Source organism: Meles meles, chromosome 5 (genome assembly GCF_922984935.1).
Source record: "Meles meles chromosome 5, mMelMel3.1 paternal haplotype, whole genome shotgun sequence".
Lineage (NCBI taxonomy): Eukaryota > Metazoa > Chordata > Mammalia > Carnivora > Mustelidae > Meles > Meles meles.
The window spans coordinates 150,123,514-150,143,592 of NC_060070.1; the positions used below are offsets into that span (position 1 = coordinate 150,123,514).

The window sequence follows — 20,079 nt, forward strand, 5'->3', positions numbered from 1 at the left end:
TGCTTGGCGTTTTGGGTTTCCTCAGGTTATGGTAGCTTCGGGAAAGTCAGACAGCTTTCAGTGCAGCTAACAGCTTCAGGAACCAGCATTCCAGACAATAAGGGGGAAGCTGATTTGCCTTCTAGGACCCATCTAGCCTAGGAGGTCACATTTTCTTTTAGTGGAAAAAGTCACACTTTGAGGGAAGGGAACCTGGACCTCATTTCCCCTTGGAAAGAGTCTCCAAGTCACTTTGTAGTGAGATTGATATACCGTTGAAGACATCTTTGGAAAATATCATTAGCCCTTCAGACTGACCGTATATAATTCAGAGTGAAGCTATAGAAAACCAGTATTTATCCCTGACACTGATCTTTATGTACAATCTCTCCTTCGTCCCACCCGGCCAACAAATCAGACAGGAACGTCCAGCATGCCTTCTGATGCCTTCTCCTCTCCTCCCCTCTTGGGCTTTGATGACTTAGTGACACTTGCTAAACTTCCTGAAAATCTCAGGCATCTACTTCTGTTCTGCCTCATGCTGCGGTCCCTCGAGCGGGCTAGTTAGGAGTGCCCAGCACACACTTGTGTCTGCCCACGCTCCTGGGACTTCCCCCGGCAGCTGCACTTGACATCGCTCCAACCCCTGTGTAGGATGACTTTTGGCTGAGGCAGGGAGCACCAGTGACATCTGCTAGAACCCCCTGCAGCTAGGATCCCGTGTGACACAGGGGAGCTCCACCAGGAGCAAGCGTATGAGATCTGCAGGTAGGAGGCTGTATGTATCAGTTTCCTACGGCTGCTGTAACAAATTCCTACCAACTTAGTGGCTTCCGACATCACACATTTATTATCTTACAGTCCCGGAGGTCAGGAGTCTGACATGGGTCCCCCTGGCTAAACTCAAGGTTTCCGCACACTGTGTTCCCATCCGAAGGCTCCATGACAGAATCCGGTTTGTTTGTTTGTTTTTGTTTGTCTGTTTGTTTGTTTTTGCTTTTTTTGGGTTTCTAGAAGCCACCACATTCCTTCTCTGTGGTCCCTGGCTTCATCTCCAAAGTGGGCCATGTTCTCTCTCTCTTGCCATCTTCCGCAGTCCTGAGACCACAGCTGGGAAAGCTTCACCACTTTGAGGGACCCACGCAAGGAGACTGGGCCCACCTAGAGAATCCAGGGTAGCCTCAAGCTGCTGAATTTCATTACAGTGGCCAAGTCCTTTTTGCCACCTCACATGACACGGTCCCCAGTTCTGGGGACGAGGATGCGGATGTCTTCGGGGAGGGAGGAGTTTATCTTGCCTGCCGGGCTGTATTTCTGCTTCTCCATGGGGACTGCTGGCAATCACCCCCCCAGACTACCTGGTTTTTTCTGTGCTGGCTTCCTGACTGGCTGCTTCTTGACCCTGGCTGTGGCACAGCCTCATTCTGGAGCCAGTGACTTCTCGGATCACCAGGCAGCTTCTTGATGGTTGTTCAGACTGTGAGGGGCTCCATTAGTGACATAATGCGACTTTCAGCCTTGTTCTGGAAAGTTCGACCTGGAGTGTGACCCAACAATCCTGCAAGCCATTTTATTTTACATCCTACAGCTGAACCCTGAGGCATCTTCACGGCGCTATACCTTTGCACCTGTCTCTCTTTTCTCAGCTCCGCTTGTTTCTGGGGATGAAACATCACCAAGACAACAAGACATTCGCTTAGAACTTGGGAAGACAGGCGTCATTCCAAAATGGCTTAAAGTGCTACCGATAACCTTATAAATGAAAAGTATGGCCACTGAAGGGTTACCAGCTGGTTGCTATCCTGGAGTCTTCACTTAGAGCCCTCAACCCTGAACCTCCGCAAACCAGCAGGGCACCTAGTGTGTGTCACTAGAAGGCAGACCGGTGCAAGCCAAGGCCATGACAACCCCAGGTCTTCATATGTAGCAAAAAGTGGGCAAATCAAATGCTATACTGGGAATAACCTCCTGGGAATTGCACCAGCTCCATGAAACAATCACTTTGAATTGATTCCTCCAATCAAGAGAAGGGGAAGAAAAAAGCATGTGCTTTTTTGTGTCCATCTGCATTACTTTTGTATTTGTAAGGTACCCCCTGCCCCCCATCCCGCCCCACACTCCTGCCCTTGCCTCCCTTCCTTTAGCTCCTAGAGGACAAGGACAGAAGAAAACAAGCTTGAAGAGAATGGGGTCATTGTTCCTTCAGTTCCTTCCTGGACAGTTTGCTGGAGACGGAAGAGATCACCTCCAGGCTAGAGGTGCACACCAGTGGCATTAAAACCAATGACACGTGGCCTATACAAGAAAGAGTTACACGACATCACTTCTCTGTGCATCAGCTGGTTTTTGGAATGATCACTGTCAGCTTTGTTTTAGCATTCTCGGCATTATTAATAGCCTCGTTTCATAATTGTTCCCATCCAACCTTTGCCAGGCAGGCCTCCTCACTGCCCTCAGCATTCCCACCTCCAGCCTTGGTCTCAAAGTAAGTCACAGGCAGTCAGTTAATACTCGACGCCTCCTATTTACTGTGCAGCAAGCCCTGAGGTTACAGGAATGAGGGAAGCGGCGCCTTTGTGTTCTCGGGGAGCTTATGGTCTTCCTCCTCTTCGCATCTGGTGAGTCTCCCCTTTTCCCGCCCATTCATCTGTATGCCTACAACAGGCTCAGCAATGAAATCTCTCCTTTCCAGCCTTCTTCTCCTTCCTCTGACCTCATAGTCCTTACTTCTAGGGTGACCGCGGACGTTACTGTCCCATGTAGACAGGACAAACCAAGACGCGCGTGGACGGCACACCGCTCAACACAACTGGGTTCTTCCTGTTTCTCTTCCAGACTGTGCGTTCCCCGGAACATGGAATCCAATAGCTTACACTTTTATATTCATTGAAAAAGCTAACTTTGGCCAGATCCCAGAAGAGTTCTCAGTAAACAGGTGCTCAAAATGAAGAAAAAGAATCAGTACTCCTCGAAATTACCTAACATTGCCGACTTGGACTTCAAATCCACCTCAGAAACAAACATGATTACTAATCACTACATTCTATTTTAGAATGCTAAATAGTGTGAGAAGTATTCCCTTTGTCTAAGGCTCCTCCCTCCTGGGTCTAGCAGAGAGCTGGTTTTGATCTTGGGGAACATAACACAGACACATTGCATCTCATTCGCTTTAATTGTTTAAAAAAATCTAATTTCCTTTTTTAATTAGTGTAGTGAACGTGTGAAAACGTTCCCCTCCACACAGTTCTCATCAGTGTCACGTAAACAATGCACAATAAAATCAGCTGGAGTGGGTTCTTTTCCTGACGGGTCCAGGGTTTCCTCCGAGGGAGGGCAGCCCGGCATTGGGCCATCTGCAAAACAATCTTTTCTGGATAGCCTGCAAAACTCTGAGAAAAAACATTCCTGATTTTTAGGAAACATTTCCAACTAAAGTGGGATGAGTGGACTGTGACCAAAAGACCCTGGCCTCTAACCCAGAGAGGGCTTGGTGGGCTCAGAGAGAAGATCCCAAGAGGGAAGAGGACATGTGGGTGTTTCCATATGAAGTCACTGAAGATCAATGCGTTGAGTGATTTTGTTCAGTTGAATCAACTTGAATGTTTCCATGTGCACAAGGGTGAGGTTTGCATTTTAGGGGGTAGAATATTGTCCCAAGAAACTGCCTATCAGGATATGATTTTGAAAGCGGAGGGAAATGAAAAAAGGAAAAGGGGGGGAGGACGAAGGGGGAGGGGAGGGGAAGGGGAAGGAGGAGGGGGGAAAGGGAGAGGAAGAGGAGGAGGAGGAGAAGAGGGGCACGTGGGTGGCTGTCAGTTAAGGCTCAGGCTGGGATTCTGGGGCCTGTGATCCAGCCCCACCATGGCCTCCCTGCTCAGCAGGGAGTCTGCTTCTCCCCCTGCCCTTCTCCCCACTCATGTGCTCTCTCTAATAAATAAAACCTTTAAAAAAGAAAGAAAGAGATGCTTGGGTGGCTCAGTTGGTTAAGCATCTGATGCTTGATCTCAGCTCAGGTCTTGATCTCAGGGTGGTGAGCTCAAGCCCCACGTGGACTCCATGCTGGGTGTGGAGCCTACAAGGAAGGAAGAAAGGAGGGAAGGGAAAGAAAAGAAAGAAAGAAAGAAAGAAAGGCACATACTCATCATCATTTTCCTTTCTGAACAGATCTTTCTGACAACCACATTGTGGGTGTTCGCATGACAACAGCTTTATGACACCGTTGCACGTCGCGATTTGCCCTTGGGGAACCAATTACATGCTGCTGGCCTATCCGCACCTCCTCTCCCCACCCCCATCCCCAATTCCCTCGCTCCATTGTCTGTCTTCAGCTGGTATTCTTTTCTGACCGAATGGCCACAAACACAAGCTGTCTCTCCCCTCTGGCTCGTGGAGTCCCGCTCCGCTGAGGAGACAGCCGTGGTCAGGAAGCCCTTCAGAGCACGAGGCCCCGCTCCAGCCACCAGCGCAGAGGAAGCTCCGTGGAAAGTCAAATGTGCTGTTGCCCCAAGGAGCACCCATTGTGTAAATAAAAGACTTTCACTTCTGCCACCACTTCCTCCCCAGAGAAGCAAGAACGTGGATGTTGACTTCTGCCTTCGTTTCAGAATGAAAACAAAATCAGCTTTCTTATTTTTCGCCTCAATGCGCTGCATGCAACCAACAGTAAGATGAAACACCGGTTTGCAAGCTCTTCAACCCGAGGGACTGCTGTTTGCCTGATCTGACCACTTAGTATAAAGCCTGCAGGCCGCTCTGCTCACTCTCCGTAACCGCTTTTGTCTGGGTTGGCATCTCTTGACGCTGAAAGATGAGCCCATAATCTGTGAATTAAACCAAAATGCAACAGAGAAGTGACCTGGCGGGTGGCTGGTATCTAGCTGGGCTGTGGGCTCTTGCCATAGTCGGGATGTTTCCCTGTAGTGACTCAGATGCAGGGTAGGACACCTGGCAGTCATGGGCAGGACCCCAAGCCAATGGACTTCAAGACTCAAGGCTGGAATTTTTATGTGAGTTTAGCTACCAACATGTAGAGACAAAAACAGCTCCTTCCCAGCCCCTCTGGCTTCTCCAGGTCACCCGGGAAAGGGGAATGGGTCCCTTTCCTGCCGGAAAGAATTTTACTTTGCAGTCAACAAAAGGAAGGAGAACCACTTCTGGAACCTACGTCTGGGTACTCAGAACGCTGTGCGCGTCCTTAGCGCGTGCTCTCGGTTATTCTTTGCTCCGGCTTAGTATCTCTTCGCGTTTATACTAAGGATAGAACATTCACAGCGAAATCCCACATTGGCGTGGCCGAGAAAGAGAGAAGCAATACCAGTCGGGGGGGCTTCTGGGAGAGCAACACAGACAGCACATGCTAACCGACTCTCCAGTGGTCACGTTTTCACATGTTTGCACAGACACAGGCATTACCTTCCCTGGGGAAGAGCCATACTTTGGCAGGACCTCAGCTGAAGGGCAAGCCCAGCACAGGAGACGTGACCCTGCGGGCTGGGCTGGGAGGAAGTGCTGAAGAGGGGGAAGGCCCTTTCCCGTGGCTGCTGTTACCCTGCCTGGATACACCCCTGCAGTTTGCTCCTGCAGAAGGGATATGGCTACTGGCTGCTTCCTAATTAACACTGGAGAACAGCTGGGCCATGCTGGTTCTTAGAGAGTTCACGGTGACGCCCCCTGCTTGTGACAGCGGCGGAACAGAGAGATGGAGACAATGCCCTGAGCCCGTGGCTGCTCCTGGGCTAACTCGGAGCCTGGTCAGGCATGTTCTCAGACCCAGAGAAACCTGACAGAAGGTAAAAAGGAAGAACTGATTGCATGTCAGGTAACAAAGGGGCAAATGCTGACCCAAGCTGCCCAGCCCAGTCCCCTAGAGAGGGCCAAATGCAGTTTCTTTGGAAGTGGGGGCAGTGATTTGCCTCGGTCCCAGAACTTCAACCAAGTGCATGATCTGAGCACTTTAAAGGTGGGAGCAGGAGGAAAGATGGCCCAACCTGTTTCCGGGGACTGTATAACCCCACAGTCACAAGCTTAAGCATTTCCTCTCAGCACTCAAGCAACACAAACGTCTATCTCCAGAATATCTCCAGGATTGACACTGCCAATCCTCCTCTGCTGACCCTTCCCGGGCCCCCATCGGCCTGGCTCTCCTGCTTTTCCGAGGGCTCTCTTGCCCCGCAGGGAGCTGCCACCTCGCACCAAGGACTCTAATAGCCTTCTGCCTCCTTAACATCTGGACGGCGCCGCCTGTGCATTTCAGACATCCCCCACTCCCTTATAAATGAGGTGTTCTCTCTCTGCTCGCCACTGCCCTGGGGAGGAGGATAGGAGGTGACAGTCTCGCGGTGACGGGGCTGCAGTTGCCTCTCTTCTCCAGACCCCTCCCAAGACACAGAAACTCGCAGGGTGCTCGTGGCCTCAGGTGCATCGCCCCTCCCCCCACGCATCCAGCCCCAGGTCGGCATCCGCGCACGCATTTCTCCTGCTTGCCTCTTCTCTCAGTTGTCATCTGGGTCCCCCACCCCACCCCACCCCACCCGCGTGGCTTTAGACCCGCGGGGAAGAGGCTGCTTCCTACCCGAGCTCAACCCCACTGCCTTGGGCAAGTGAAGCCGCCGGGAAGCCTCCGGACGCAGAGATCCTGGCCGTGGCTGGACTCGGAACAGGCGTGCAGAGTGCGGGAAGTCGCCCGGTGACAGCGGGTCGCTGGGACCCACCCGAGGGCGTCAGCCCTGCCACCCCCAGAGCACCGACGGTTGGACCCGACACGTCCCCGCTCCGGAATGTCTGCCACCCCCCCCCCACCTCCCCGGGCACTGCCCCTGGGTCCTTACCATCTCTGTGGTCGGTCAGACCCTCTACCCCCCCCACCCCGCCCCACCCCCACGCCCCTCTGCTCAGCCTAGAGAAGTGCGTGTGCCCTTTCCCTGGGCAACTTCGCGGCCCGCCCCTGTGGGCGCAGCAAGCCGGGGACCCCCAGTCGGAACAGCTCCCGAACCCGCGGCGCTCACTCAAGCCCAGCACGCCCCCTGGCCACCCCAACCTCACCCGGGTTGCAAGCAAAATCAGAACCAAAAAAGAACCCCCGAGAAGGCGCACATACCTAAAGACGAGAGCTCCTTTTCATGACAAGGGGACCCTTGGGCTCTCGGGCGTGTAACAGCCTCGGTGCCAGCGCAGTTTCCCGGCGGCAAGCACCCCGAGCTTTGCAGACCGCTGAGCTCGCCCACGGGGGAGAAGGGACAAAAGGCCGCAGGAGGCAGCGGCGTCCCCGCGCGCAGCCCCCAACGGCCCTCCCGCGGCGGCTTCGCGGCGGCAGCGGCCGGGGGTGCAGTTGCGGGGCCGGCGGGCGCGAGGCTGGCGGAGCGGAGCGCGCAGGCGGAGGGGCGGGGGCCGGGGAGCCGGCGGAGGGGAGGCGCGGCCGCGGGCCCGGCGGCGTCGTGTGAGCAGGGAGGGGGCTGGGGGAGACAGCTGCTTGACAGTCACTTCAGCCCAACTCCGGGAGGCTGCGCTCTGCTCTCTGCCTCAGCTGATCGCGGGCGCGCCGAGCCGCTCCGCGGAGCCGGTGCGGCCACTTCGGAGTTCCCCGGGGAATTGGCGCCGGCGAGCGAGCCTGGCGTAGAGCGCGTTGGAGGGAGAGGCCAGGGGAGGCCTGGCGAGGGGAGACCCTTTCAGCTCACCGTCTGGGATCTGGAATGGAGGGTGCGCCTCGAAAACATTCCGCGGGGGCAGCCGAGGCAGGGGGTGTGTGAATGAGAGTGTGTGTGAGCGTGTGTGTATGTGTGGTTGGGGGCGGGGTGAAGTTGGTTGTTCAAGGCAAAGGTAGTGCTGGAAAGCCCCCGGGGAGACCCGCTTTGTGTGGGCCCTCGGCTAGGTCGTGCTGGGAGAAACAGTGGAGGGGGTTGTTTCGTTTGGGTGGATTTGAACTATACATAAAGCTTTCCTTTGGGAAAGCGTGGGTCTGTCTGACAACGCATTTTGGAGTGGATGCATACTGTGTGAGACCGGGAGTCTATGAGGACCCGGAGACAAGTTCGCTGCCACCCGCTTAAACAGGGAATGTCCGCCCGGCTTCGGTTTCCCTGCCTGTAAATCCACCACACCGAATAAACGGAGTATTTAGGGTTTGTTAAATAATACAGAACTGCAGGCGCATCTCTGCACCCTCTCACCCCACCCAGCTTGGGATTCAGTAACTTTGTGAGTGAACTGGTAAGAAGTGACAAGCATAGACAATGACCCAAAGGGAATCCAGTTGTGGGAAGGAGACCACCTCCTCAGGAACAGCCAAAGATGGAGCCTGATCCCCGGGTCCCAGCCCACCTAAGGATACGACAGCGGCGGAGTGTGCTTTATGTTTAGAAAGCTCACCCGAGAGCAAGCCAGCTCTGGTCTCTGCTTCAGACCAGGAATGGTGGCCTGAGCCTCGAACACCTTGATAGTTGGAGCCTTTGGTTTCTCAAGATGCCACCTGTCTTTGCCCTTCTTCTAACTCACAACATAGTTTCTCAGTCTTCCCATGAGGGCATTCCTTGCAGAGGAGAAAATGTGTCAACCGCGTGGCGGGCACATTGCAGTCGGCCCGGCCGGTTATTCCTGCACGTGTTTGGCGTTGGTATCCTGGCCAACACGTAAGTCCCTGGCGAAGCTGGTTGTCTCGAGTCTGTCCTCGCTGTGCCGAGCACTACAGTTCATCGTCTGTCTTCTCCTACCCTTCTGTCCTCAGAGCAGGTCCTTCTCAAGCACTGTATCATTTATTCCTGATTATACCTTAGCAGGGGGCGTTATTACTCCCATTTCATGGATGGGAAAACCAAGATTCAAGATTGTTAGAGACTTGCCCACAGTTGTTTGAAACAGCTACGTTTGTGATGATTTCTTACACAGGAATAGATAACCGATACAGAAAAGTCATTTTTTTTTTAAGATTTTTATTTATTTATTTGACAGACAGAGCTCACAAGTAGGCAGAGAGGCAGGCAGAGAGAGAGAGAGAGGAGGAAGCAGGCTCCCCACAGACAGCCTGATGTGGGGCTCGATCCCAGGAACCTGGGATCATGACCTGAGCTGAAGGCAGAGACTTAACCCACTGAGCCACCCAGGCACCCCCAGAAAAGTCATCTTTCAAAAGAGAAATACGTTGTGGTCACTTTCCTGCTTAAACCCTGTATGCCCCATTTATTGTAGAATAAACCCAAACTCCAACCCAACGCTCACAGGGCCTCCTGGTCTTATGAGTAGCCCTCGTCCCCTTACTAAGCTCAGGCCACAAGAGCCTTCTTTCGGTTCCATAAGCAAGCGAAGAGAGGTCTTCCTTGACCCCCCACATCTCTAAGTATCGTCTTCCCTCCAGTTATCCTTTTTCAAAACCCCGTGTCTTGTGGAGCACTGACTGTGACTTGTAATGGTCTTCTTTGCCTTTGTGCTTGTTTCTTGTCTCTCTTTCCCTGGACTGTGAGATCAGATGGGCGGAGACCCTTTCTGTCTTGGATACTGTACCCCCAACACAAGGGAAGAGCTCAGTACCTACTTACTGAATGAAGGATGAACCCACCATTCCAGAACACTCCTTCTTCGTACTTAATACTTTTCTTCCCTTGTCAACCCCCCCCCCCCCCGCCCCAGGCTATACCCATCTGCTTGGCCTTTGCCCATTTCCCCGTAGAGGAAATTGATCAATATCCAGTTTAAACACGCCAGACTCTGTTTTTCCCAGATCCCTGGCCCCTTTCCCTGCTCCCCCACTAAGACTGTCATAACGTCTTCGATCTTAGCACTCTGCAGGCGCTTACCCCTTCTACTGCGGGTTATAGCTATTTGGGTTGGATCTGATGCTTCCAGACATTTCTCCATTTACCTCCCTCGGAACAAAGAGACCTGAAGAGAAGCCAGACACGCAGTAGAAATTTGGGGAGAAATGGATGAGTTACTGCAGGTCAGCGTCAGTGCTAATAGGGCTAGGTAGAAAAATCCTGGAGGGAAGAGCAGGGCCTCATACCGACCCTGGAGGACAGTAGACTTTCCATTTCCCCACCGTATCAGTCTGCGGGGCCGCCGTCATGGAACAGACTGAGGGCTTAAACGACAGACGTTTATTTTCTCAGCGCTGGGGCTGGAAGTCCAAGGTCAAGGTTCTGGCTGCCTCTGTGTCTGCTGAGGACTCTCTTCCCGGCTTGCATGTGGCCATCTCCTTGTTCTGTCCTCACATGGTCTTTCCTCAGTGCCTATGTCCAGAGAGAGAGTGCGAGGTCTCTGGTGGTGGCTTTCTTACAAGGACACCAATCCTCGTGCATCATCTAACCTTAATTACTTCCCTACTCCAGATACAGTCAGACTGGGAGCGAGGGCTTCAACATATGAATCTGGGGGAACACACACGTTCAGTCCCCAACACACACCTTTCCAACACCACTGCCTTCCTGATGAGGAAGGGGACCGTTGTAGACTTCATACGAATTTTATGGGAGGGAGTGGGCCAGAGGATTTCACAAAGATTATAGATGATGCCTTGTGCTTGCCAGACATTGTCTTACCTAAGCCTACTACAGTCCCTCTTTCTCTTTCTGTCCTCATTGTAGACTCTACAGTTAGACCCTTCCCTAAGATCAGGGATGCGTACGAGTGAGGGACTGGGCAGCACGGGGCTACAGAGCCAGGACACAATCCTTAGTGGAGTGTCTAGTCTGAACCCCAGAGCCCAGGGTCACACAACCAGACAGAGTCAGCACCAGAACCAAGATCTTTCTTAGGGTACAGACACTAGTGAAAATTCGGCTGGCTCAGACTTTGTGTCATGCCCCTGGAAAGACACGGGTCTTCCAAAGGAGAAAGAATTTAACACGGGTCCCTCTGCCTGCCTCCCCAGATGGCAGTCTTCATTGAAAACACCTCAAGGTACCAAAGAGAGCTACTATTTCAACAAGCTATTATTTCAACAAGCTGTTATTTCAGCTAAGGGCAGGAGACCCGGAGGTAAACACGACAGTCATGTAACCCAACTCGTGGAGGCTGGCGTGGGGACAGCAGGACATAACTGAGGTGGTGTTAGGAAAGAGGAAGTACTGTGGGTGCTATGGGGACTGTGATTGTTTCTGGTTTCATGAAACGGGGTGTTTGAACTCCAGCAGCACTGAAAATGGTCTCTTTCAATAACTGAGTTTTATTCTGCTTTTTGCTCATGGGTGTTTGTTTAAGCCCCTTTTGGGCTGGGGAACAGCACGGCCAAGCCAGCCTGATTGTTCTGTCACCCATCGAGCGTCGTAAATATGTGATTCCTTGGTAGAAAGCAGAAGAGCAACCAAAATATAACCAGTTTAGTTTCCTAACTTAAAGATTTAGACGGTTAATACAGAACTTGGAACGCGCCTGGAGACCACTGCTATCATGAAGTGAAACTGATGGAAGGTCTTTGGGATTTGGTCCTATCCAGTGATCTACTCATTTATATTTCTGTATAAACTCTGCCCGTGATGCTAGTGCATTCTGGCTTCTAGTCGGTCTAGTTGGCTAGTCCTTGGGGTAGCCAGATACAACTGAGATCTAATCACCTATCATAACTATGATGCTTAGTATCCACGTGGACAGCAGATCTAACATCCTGATTTCGAAATTCCTTCTCTACTCTTCTGACCTTCCTCCACAGGCATTCGGCCACCCAAGTGCACGGCCAGATCGTGGCTTGGAATGCTGCCAGCTCCAAGATTCCCGACCCCCTCCTTATACTGTAACTCTTTACCCTCCACCTTGCTCACAGCAGCTGAGTTCTCCTTCCTTTGTTGCTCTGGCCAGTCTTTCCCTATTTCTTCTTATTGCTGATTTTCTAACTTGGGAAGCGCAGGAGAACCAGTCTGGCAAAGAGTTTAAATGCAGATTTGTGAGTCACCCCCTCTCCCATTCCAAGTCAGTCATTTCAACAAGCACACAGAGGGCTCTGGCACGTTTGTCTCGGAACACACTTTGGGAAACATGGTCTGGATGAGACCCAAACGTAGCCCAGCTCACCTAGCACTACCGTGTGGTTCAAGAACTCTTTCCAGGGCACCCCGCCGCCCTGCACTGCCAGCCACACTCGGTGTTCAAGGAGCAGCCCTGCAGGGTCTCTGACCTGGGAGACACTTTGGTTCTATTTCTGTTCTGCCAGCAGAAAGCTCAGGGCCAGTCTCGACCTTTGCCATCTGTGTCCTCATCAGTCAAATGAAGGGTGTGGGCAACTTGACTGCCACGCATCCTTCTGGCTCTGACATCTGACCATTCCTTCCTCCACCATTCCGCTCAGGTCGTTTCCACTGCCTGGGAATTCGCTGTGGAGAACTGCCCAATGCTTTTCCTCTGATGTTTGTCTCCAGAAATCCTGCCCAGCCTCTGAAGTCCTGGTCCAAGGCCAGTTCCCCCACGAAGTCTTCCTTCGCCTGCCATGCTTTCCCTGCATTCTCCTGTAAATGCTGTGTCCCCCGAGCACAGACCCAGTCCCATAATTTCCGTCTGTCCCAGATATTTTAATTCTCTTCACAGTGTTTATGTTCCTGGATATCAGAAACTGTGCTTAGGGCTATGGACAGTAGCGGAAGCTTTATATTAATGAGTGTAGAGGATAGTCAGTAAATGAGGAATGAGAGCACATCACGGGCCTGCTGGTGTCTGTCATCTTTTCCTCCAGAAAGAGTGTAACATGCCTGCATTGACTGATACCAGAGCTGTACCTACAGAAAGAAGGATGCTGCAGCTTGACAGACGGCAGCTGGATCCTGCTTACTGCTTGCTGAACGGCGGAGAGCAAGACCCCATTTTCCTTCGCCCGTGCCTGGCACGGATGATAAGGTTCCCAAGGGAGCAGACACCTCAGGCTGTGGCTTCCTCACCACTGTTACACTGTCTGCCTGCACAATGGGGAACGTGTTCGGCCAACACACTTAGCATTTCAGTGTATCCCAGGCACGTATGTCTCAGGGGAGGCTGAAATCAGGCCTATCCACTTGGGCAAATGATCGCAGGCTGAAACCCTAGCTCCACCCCTCATGCTAGTTTCTACACCAAGTGACCTGGAAGGCCACGTGGGTAGAAGAGAGTCAACAAAAGGTTCAAAGCTGGCAGGGAACAAAATATGCCTTTAATGTAGCAAAGAGTCCTCTTCCATCCAGAAACTTGACATTTGGGTTGCTTGTACATTATTATGACAGGGAGAGGTCATTTTCTGCAGTAACAGCATTTGCATCAGCAATTCCCAGTTTTTTGGTCTCAACACCCATTACACAAGAACACAATCTAGACTAGCCAGTTTCTATTTCATGTAACATGTATATGTGATATATATGCATTATGTATCATACGAATATAGACCTAAGTGTGTGTGTGTGTGTGTGTGTGTGTGTGTATCACACGTAATCTAGACTAAACCCCTTTAAAGTTAAAAAATTCTTAAGGCTCTTCGGGACCTTATAAAAGAGTATTGGGAAACCTTAGGAGTCCTCTGACCCCATATGGAGAAGTTCTGATCTACCCCTACAAACATTTTGGCACAATGTTAACTTTGCAAATTCCTATAGCTGTCAACCCTTTAAGGCTAAACACAAGTGGTGTAACTGTAATTCATTAAGCATAGTTGCACAGACACTAAAACAAGTATAAAATAATTTTTAAATGTCTGTAGAAGTGATTAGAAACGGTCAGTACATACGTGTAAACACAACACTTGGGTCCTGATAGGTAAGCTTTTTTTTAAGGTTCTAAATTGACTTTTGCTTTACAGCAAATCCATCCCCTTTTCCTCATCAATAGGGGAGACATAAAAGAAGAGATTTATCTGTAAGGTTCTCCAGGGTGATTTGTTTATACCGCGTCCCCAGGGCTGATCCCCAGCTAGCAGGTTATCCTGCATCGCCCCTTCCTGTCCTTTCTCCAGCTTCCGGTCTCTGCCCTCTGACCCGGGAGCTGCCCTGCCCTAGGATGCCCAGTTGGGTTTGGCCAATGGGAGTCCAACAGGAGACAGGTAAAAGGGAAGGGAGTGAGGGGAGGATATCCATTCTTTGGCTCTTCCCTGTGAGGTTCCACTGGGCTGGCTGTGTCCCCTCTTAAAAGATGACTGGTCCCCGTGGGAGCCCTCTCACCTCCATCCCGCAGGTTCCAGCCACTGCTTTGTCTTCCCTCCTCTGGGGCCCGCAGCGGTACTGGCCCCACTGGGCGCTCTGGTTCCCCCACAGTCTACCCACCTCTTTGTACAGAAAACTCCCTTGGATTATTCTAATTGGAGGGAGCCATCAGTTTCCTGATAGTGCCTTGTGGGATACACGTTGCTTATCGAAAAAAAGGTAAAATCTGCTTGTATTCAGTCATTCCTGTTTTAAAATTCTTCCTTAGTTAACTCTTTGTTGTTTTTGTTTCTCTCTTTTTTAAAGAGTTTATTTATTTTAGCAAGCAGGGGAGGGGCAGAGGGGAAGAGAGAGAGTCTCCAGGAGAGCACCCCCCATCCCAGCACAGAGCCCAGTGTGGGGCTCCAACTCATGACCCTGAGATTGTGACCTGAGCGGAAACCAAGACGCCGAGGCTTAACGGACTGAGCCACGCAGGCGCCCCTGTTCCTCTTTCAATTTTAGGCCAGGGCTATCCTTGTACACAATCCTGCTCCGTCCCTCTCCCTCCTTCCTGCCCCCAGGTATGCAAGCTGTCTTCCCAAACATCAGTCCTTCTCCAACTCTGGAGAGTGAGACCATGAGCTCCAGGAGGCTTCCCGGGCCCAGCAGCCCCATTGCTGAGAACTTGGTCACGACTGTGAAGCCTCGCCATCTTTGGGGACATTGTGTTGGGGTCCAAATCAGTCTGAAACAGGTCTCTACAAGGTGAAGTGAGCGGTCACTAGGAGTCAAGAGAGAGCTAGACGCTGGGGCGAGCTGCCGAGTACCCGGACAGCTTCGCCCGCGGGAGAACACCCTTCCCGGAGCACCTGCTCCTGTTCCTGCTCCTGCTTGGGGGGCGGAGGGAAGCACCTGCAGGGAGCGATGGCCGGTGCCTCCTGCCCCAGGCCTGGAGAGCATTAGCTGCCCTTGCTAGCTTCAGGGTCTATGCCTCTTTCTTCCTAAGTCACCACTTCCCATCCTCCACCCCCACATACATTTTAGGCAAAATCAGGATATTGTATAGAGGACATCCCATCTCCCCACCCCCGTTTCACTTTGCAGAGATCAGAGTGGAAATCTGACTCGGAGGGCACAGCCCGCTCAACCCGCAAAGCCTGCTCTGATAGCGGGAGCCAGGCCCCGTTCCCATCCCCCCACGGCCCTCGTCTGCTCACAGGCGATCCACAGCTCTGGCAGCTTTGGGTGGGAGCTGTGACGACAGGACAGGGTGCTGTCACACTCCCTAATTAGCCAGGCAGCAAGGCTGCTCTACTATCCCCAGCTGACAGCGCTCTCGAACCTAATGAATTAGTCACGCCACCAAAGTGTAATTGGCTGTCACATTCGAAATAGGTCATTCACGCTAAGGCTGCTGGAGGTGAAGATTTCACCAGCAACGCCAAAGGCTTTGGTTTAAGCAAATCTCCAGAGAAAGGGTCTTCTCCAAGCAATCCCCCATTAAATATCTTTCATCAAATCCCGGTTGTTTTCATTAGCAGCAGCAAGAAGGGTCGGGAACAGCTGTCTGCCGGCTACGGTGTGTGTCGGGGGGTGGGGTGGGATGGAAGGCTTTGTTCAGCCTCTCCCTTCACTGACCCTTTCTCAAGGAGCCTCAGGGGGCTCCTCAAGGAAGAGAAATGTGAACACGTGCTCTCGTTTGTCCTTTGCACCCAAGACGAGGCCAAGTCAGAATGAGGAACGGGTCCAGCAGGCGGTGGTGACAGGTTTCGGAATCGCGAGTGCACCCAGGCCTCTGGGAAGAGTGCCTGTCCGCCCTGGGAGCCACGTTCAAAGAGGAATTCAAGGTCAACAGCTGTGGACCGAGTGCCCCTGCATTTCATGTCCTAATTCACAGACACTCGGCCCTCTTCACTGCGCAGAATACACTTGCCCTCTTGTCGGCAAAGATATATTATTCAACTCAAGTGCTTGCTGGGATACAAATATTTGACCGGCTATTTTAGGGTCTGGAGACTTTCTCACGTGTTCATCTGTTCTTTTAATGGTTTTCGAGGATACCCAAGGTGCTCTTACGGAGGAAGAACAGTTTTCCCAGGATTAGAATAAAGAGAAGTGACTGAAGGCGTCGCCTGGGGATTTGAGTTAAAATCAAAGTGAGTGCGCGGATTGCTGTAGCTCTTGATGTTAAGTGGACGTGGGACTGGGAAACGCTGATAAATCTCCTTGGGGAAGGGAAAGGAGGGAGGGAGTTTAGCAGTGAGATTGACCCTTGCCCGCCTTCTGCTGAGGAAGATAGACCCACAGCTCTGGAGGTCTCTTGCAGCGGATACTCTATGGCTGTAGAGCCTTGAAGCAGAAGGTCAAGAAACGCGAGCATTTTCACCAGGTGAGCAGAGCACACAACCCGGGAGGCCCCGTGTCGATGGGAGTCACGCTCTTCGACGACTATCAGACGTGTCATAATGCTGCTTCCAACGACATCAAGCTGTCACCTTGCGAGACGCCTGCCCTGCTCCGCCAGGCCGCCCCCCCACCCCGATCTTTCCTTTCATCTCCCTTTAGTCCGCCCTGCAGTCTCGAGTGCCCGGATTTATGGAACAGCCCATCTAAGTCATACAGTTCAATCCCCACAAGCTAGAGCTGTATCCGTGCATAATTTTCACTGATGTATGTGCCACAGATAATTCCCGCGTGCCCACTGTTGTGGCTGCTCAGAGTGGGACTCCGTGAAGTTGGCCACCGGGTGCACCTATCCTGCAAACGTAGCGGTCTGAACCGTACTCCTGATTCCCCGTCATGGCCACACGCCTCCCCACCGCCAACCCCCAACCTCCAGCAGCCCTCCTCATCTCAGAAAAGAGCCATGTCAGCCTTCTAGATGCTTGGGCCGAAGCATCTAGATGCTTGGGCTGAAGAGTTACCCTTGGCAACTCCCCCCACCCCATCGCTTACTTCCAGAACCCACCGCTTACTTCCAGAATTAACAGTGTCAGGCCTGGGAAGGGCCTCATCCGCTCCCTCCTGGAATAGCAAGTCTCCCAAATGGCCTCCCTGCCTTTGCCCTACATGTCCCCCCACCACAACTTTACTTTCAAGACAACACTCAGAAGCATCCTTTGGAAAGGCAAAGCAGGTTATGTCACTGGGCTCAACACCCACCAGGGTCTTCCCATCACCCAGGGAGCAAAACCTCAAATCCTTACCATGGCCTGTAGGGCTTTGTAAGGACTGGACCCCGCCCCCCCCCGAAACCTCTTGGTTCTCATCATGCACCCCTCTCTGCTTGCACACACCAGCCTCTGGCTCTTCCTGGAACATTCTCCCCCAGAAGTCCAGGTCAGAGACCTACAGAACCAGCAAGAGTCTGGCTATCTGTCAGCAAAACCTTCCCCAGCCACATGTCCTACCCTTCTCACCCTGCACTTTTCTCCAAAACCCGTCCTTCCATCAGACACAGCCTGTTCTTGTCTACTGTCTGTCCCCCTCCGAGGCAATAGAACTTCACAAGGACTAGGGCCATGTGGCCGTCACCTTGGGTCCCAGGAACTGAATAGAATCGAACCGAGCACATGGTAGACATTCAGTAAGTTTTCTTTTCTTTTCTTTTTTCTTTTCTTTTCTTCCTTCCTTCTTTCCTTTCTTAAGATTCTATTTGAGAGTGAGAGAGAGAGGGAGGGCACAAGCAGGCAGAGGCAGAAGAAGCAGGCCCCCCGCTGAGCAGAGAGCCTGATGCGGGGCTCGATCCCAGGACCCTGAGATCATGACCTGAGCTGAAGGCGGAGGCTTAACCGACGGAGCCACCCAGGCGCCCCAATAAGTTTTCTTTAAATGAAAGATAAAGTAAATCTCATATCCTTAAATAGTTCATAAGCTCCTGAAGTGGCTCTTTTCTGACGATTTTACTTCTTTCTAGAAGACCCCCAGTAAGTGCTCATCTCAAAACATTTATGCAACGATTCTAAAAACTGATTCCCAGCCAGGCAGAAAGTGGTCGGCAGAGTTCCCACCCCTAACTCCTGCGTTCTGTTGCGAAGAACAGTCTTTCTAAGATTGTGTGGGCTAAGTCCAGCCACGGTCACAATCAGCCATTTCTCTCTCTCATGGAAATTCAGTTCCCTCCTGTGACATTTATATGGTTCGAGAAAAAGTAACTATTGTACAGACTTTCAGGAATGCCTGGTACTTTCTGTTTGTCTGAGTGTAGTTATTCCTCTTTTTTAAAAACGTGGATATATATATATGCGTAAGAATTACCATCTTAATAAATCTTGTGTATGGTTCAGAGGGTTAAATCCATTCACTGTTTTACCACCAATCTCCAGAGCTCTCTTCATCTTGCAAAACTAAGACTCTGTACCCTTAACCAACAACTCCCAATTACCCCCCTTCCCAAGCCTTCTTTCTGTTTTCTGTTTCCAGACATTTGACTACCTCAGCTACTTCGTGTAGGTGGAATCATACAGTATTTGGGGATGTTTTTTGTTTCCTTTTCATAACTGACTTCTTCCACCGAGTTTAATGACCTCCCGTCCCTCCGTGTTATAGCAAGTGTCAGAATTTCCTTCTTTCTTTCTGACTGAAGAATATTCCAGTGTATGTAGGGACCACATTTTGCTTGCCCATTTGGCCATCGGTGGGCAACTGGGTTGTTTTGCCCCTTTCAACTGCTGTGAATGCTGCTGCTGTAAACTCGGCCGTACAAGTATCTATTCAAGACCCTGCTTTTGATTCTTCTGAATATATACCCAGAGGCGGAATTTCTGGATCATATGATAGTTCTGTTTTTCATTTCTGACTGTTTTCCAGAGTGGCTGTGCCATTTTACATTCTCACCAAGAGCAGACAATGGCTCCCTGACTCCTTTTGACAACACGATATTTCCCCCTCCAGCAAGTTAAAACCACTCAGAGATGCCCCAGAGAGCTAAACATTCCTGCTGTTTCTAACGCTTAGCAACCAGGAGCCAAGCGGCCCCCGCTAACTGTGCGTAAGCGTGTGTGGCGCGGTGCTTCTCACTCATTCCTTTGTGCCTGTTTGGAAAAGGCTTCCTTGCCCTCGAATTAACACGCAGGCTAAGTGGACATGCACCGGTCTGCACTGCAGGCGAAGGGCAGTGGGCAAGAGCCCGCTCTGTCTTGGGGTGATCAGAGCTCTGCTAATCCCACGTAATCTTCTCATACAAGGGTGATGTGTTTCCATGTGTGGTTTCTCTGGGTGATTCCCCCCGAGGCCACCGTCACCCCACGGTGAATCGGGAGACTTGGGGTGCTGTGTGTGGAAGAGCTGAGAAGAAGACTGGAGTCACGCTCGCACCTCAGTGGTTCCTTACCACGAGTTCCCAAGGACTTCAGACCTCGGACACCTGTCACCCCAAAGAGTCAAATGGAGAGGGAAATTCCTGGAGCTGAGGCAGAGATGTGGGTGGAAAAAGGACTCTGGACACACCCTGTGTGCCTTCTTTCAACTCATTCACTGGCGGCCTGGGGGTCCCTAGTCCCACTCTGTCTCCCCTTAAATGATGTGGCTTTCCTTGTCCGGCCTCCCCAGCCCAGCGCACTCTGCTGTCTTTGGTTTTGTCTTGGACCACAGATGTTCCTCATCGTTCCAGTTGGTATTACACAGCCATGTCATATGGTGACGTGTATTCTCTCTCTCTCTTTTTTTGCTGCATAGAAAACAATTTATTCACTTTATGAACATGAAAGGATGAAAAGACTGAAGGGTAATAAAACTTATCCATCTTGGGTGCCCTCAAGAGGCTGTTTTATCAGGCTTGGTAGTTCGAGAAGTATCTGTAATCACAAAGAAAACCCTAAGTGGGTGACATGTATTCTCTTAAAATGAGTAATTTAAAACGATAAAAGGGTGATAAATGTTCTCTTAAATGGGGACTTAATAAGACTCTCCCAGCCGATGTGTAAAGGGGAAGAGCTGGAGGGAGAGATGGTTAAGAAATTCTCAATGACAGCAAGAGGCAAAATGATTTGGAATTTGATAATGTAGCTCCCGGGTCAGCAGACTTTCTCTAGAAAAAGCC

General features: G+C 51.5%; 1 protein-coding gene across 7 annotated transcripts in view; it reads right to left on the reverse strand.

Moving 5' to 3' along the window:
* The window catches only part of RIPOR2 (RHO family interacting cell polarization regulator 2), a 226,434-nt gene that overhangs the window by 79,673 nt on the left and 126,682 nt on the right, over nt 1-20,079 (reverse strand). The window contains exon 1 of one of the 7 annotated variants that reach the window (XM_046004529.1): nt 7,076-7,326. The exons of the other annotated variants lie outside the window; for them this stretch is intronic. The gene's annotated coding sequence lies outside the window, so the exon portion shown is untranslated. Of the gene's footprint in view, nt 1-7,075; nt 7,327-20,079 lie in introns of those variants that run through there. 7 annotated transcript variants of the gene reach the window in all.